The following is a 3,129-nucleotide window of genomic DNA, read 5'->3' on the forward strand; positions in this document are numbered from 1 at the left end:
GAAACTAACTCTGAACCTGGGTCAGGACCCCCTAAGCCAACAAATGGTTTCGTTGCAGTTGTTTTTTTTGGTGCATGACGATTGGTTGTGGCTGAACGCGCCGATCCCCATCACTGATATGCTGACCCATCGGATCACGCTATTGCCACAATCAGGGTTAAATCCAGCCAAGGAGCTTGGCAGAAAGACAAGCAAGCGTGACCTTGCAGAGAAGATGAAGGACAAGTTCAAACTTGTGAAGAAGCTGCATGGGTACTCGATTACCTCAGTTACTGACCCCGCGGTAAAGGTTGCCACATAGATTTTGGCTAGCAAGATTACGAGAAAGTGCCGCGCGGATGAGGTGTGAGCACCAATGGTTTCTTTGGCAGCACAGTGCGCAGAGGGCATATAGTTCAACTAGGCACACTACCTATGTAGTGAGTTCCTTGCGAACTACAGAGAGGCATAGGATGAGAGTAAAGCATTCCACTATTCATGGTTGTTTCTCTCGATTGTGTTGGTCGCCTGGGATTTGCTGGAGGACAACCAATTTCCTCTTGTAGAGAAAGATTTGTTAGAGGCTGCAAAATTTTCATCTTTATGGGCCACAAAAGATGTTGTGCTGGTCACAAAGACCAAATTATTTTGGGTGCTAATGGAGGCGAGCATTCACATGGCCATCAACCATAAGCCGTGGTTTTCACCAAACGTGTTTGAGCAGGTTTCAAGGTACGCGGAGATCAAAGCCAACTTCCACCGCGTATACATCTGGGCGGAAAAGGATCTGAAGCAAAAATGGTTCAACCTACCCTACCTTGCTAGAGATGATGTTATTGAGGAGGTCGTCAAGTGTTGACTGATAGATTGGCATTCTCCTTCTAATCTAGAAGTAGGGACTAGTAAGTCCGTGGAGAAGAAGAAGGAGGACCCGGCCAAACAGAAGGTACAATAGTTGGCTAAGAAAAGGAGGAAAGAGGTCGAGGAGAAGGCAAGGGTAGAAGACGAGAGCGTCGCAAAGAAGCAGGCAGAGAAGGAAGAGTGCAACTCCGAGCGAAGTGATAAGTCCCCTTTGCCCCAAACGGAGGAGGAAGAATGGTCAGAGCAGGGTGGCGGTGGTCAGGAGGAGTAGGAGAGAACTCCCTTCCAGATGAAGAGACACAGAGACCAAGGGAAGGAAGGACCGCAAAAGAAGTCAAAGGCGAAAAAGCCGTCACCGGATTCGATCACTTTAACAGACAACGACCTGGATGAGATAGACAACAAGGTGTGGGATACTATAGCAAAAATGCTGCAGCAGTTTGAGCGGAAACAAAGGCAGGAACTGGGCAACATCGAGAAGGATTTGGGCGAGCTACAGATCCAGGCTAATAGGATTCAGGTAGGCGTAGGGTAGAGCAGTGCCGCCTCAAGAAGATTGGCACCAGGGACCACTCAAGCGGCCGAGATGGTCCAGTTAGTAGATCTCTGGGTAGTTGCACTAACAAATGGATCTTAGAGCGTGGAGGCGGCCTCTAACAAGGCTATTGTCAACTCTTTGAATAACATTGGCCTCAACTTGGCTGCACTCCCTAGCGAGTTTCTTCACATGCTGCAAGCAGGTGTGATAGCATAAGTTAAGGCCCGGGAGCACCGAGCCTTATCAGCGAGTACAGATTCAACAACAAACATATATTCATTGAGAAATCAGAGGTGCTAGAGGCACAAAAGAAAGTCCAAGCATAAAATGACCAGCTTGCAGCCACGGTGGCAGAAGCCTGCAAAATCGTACCTGAGCTGCATATACCAGAGGAAGCGTCGTTGGAGGTGAAAATCAAAAAGTTGGCTGCAGGCATGTGCGATGCCAAGACATAAATGGCTAGAGTTTAGTTTGAGATGAAATTGAAGATCACAAAGTTAGAGTTGAAGTCACAGCCTTCAACTCCACCAGAGATCATGGAACAACGTGAAGCCGTTGTGAAGGATGGAGTTGCGAGAGTGGATGTCACGGTGGCAGACTACACCGAACTCTTTGAGCAAGCAATGGAGGTAGTCACGACTCTATAGGAAGATCCCACCCTGCAAGCCTTGAATACACAAGCTTGCAAACTCCAGCAACAGTATGATGAAGTTATAGCAACGACATGCACCGTTGTTGCCGCACAATGCATTGCTAAGTTGCAGGAGGCTAGGTAGCAGCATCTATAGGTGGAAGCAGCGCAGAAGAAAGAGGTGGTCCTCAAGGCCAGATTAGGACCTTGGCTGGATGAGGCCTACATTATCTTTGCCAACATTCAGGAGAAGTTGGCGAGCCTACAAAACACACAACATAAACTCAAAGAAGATAGTGTAGGACCGACAACAGAGCAGCTGGCGGAGTAGATCAAACAGGCAGCCACACAGAGCGTGACTGAAGTAGTAGTGGCACAAGTAGAGTTGGGTGGTATTCGTAGTAAGATCTCTATGCCAGTAGAGTGACTCGAGGGTGAGTCACGATCTTTGTGTTGGGGGCCTATTGGGATGGGGTCTCCTAGGGTCAATTTTGGGGCAAAAGCCCAAGTTTTGTTGTATAAAATGTAAAGTCTCCACAAGTTGTGGTCGCGGAGCGCGTAGATAGTTAAAGTGTCATAAAGGGTTTTACCCTTATTTTATGTAAGTTGAGTCAGCTTTTGAAGATCTATCCATGGTCCACAGACCATGGGATTGTATAAATAGGTGTGTCTTAGGATGTTTAAGGCAAGTACTGTTGATGAAGATGGATGTAATGGGTCCGTAAGAGTAAGAGAAAAGAAGTTTTAGAGTCGAAGGAAGGCTCTGCAGTTATGTGCGTAGAGGTCTAGAGTAGAGTTTGCAGCTGAGTGCGCGGACCCCTGCAGCTAAGTGCGCAAGGAAGCCTTGAGTCTGTAAGATTGAACTGACTATCAATAAAGAATATTGTTGTAGCAATACTTGTGTTATATATTTACTTCTATTATATGAATGCGCCTTATGTTATAATGGGTATATGAAATAATGATGTATTGATGCATGACTTTACCTGATTTATATTAATACATGAATGCAATTACTGTTACTGGTTACACGAAGAATATCTTGTTGTACGTTGAAGTTATTGAACACTTAAGCTGATTGGAGTAATTACTAGTTATAAGTCATCTTTGATGCATGTAA

This window comes from Pinus tabuliformis, chromosome 8 (assembly GCF_031772625.1).
Source record: "Pinus tabuliformis cultivar Carrire ecotype Pingquan chromosome 8, CPIR1, whole genome shotgun sequence".
In the NCBI taxonomy this organism is placed as follows: Eukaryota; Viridiplantae; Streptophyta; class Pinopsida; order Pinales; family Pinaceae; genus Pinus; species Pinus tabuliformis.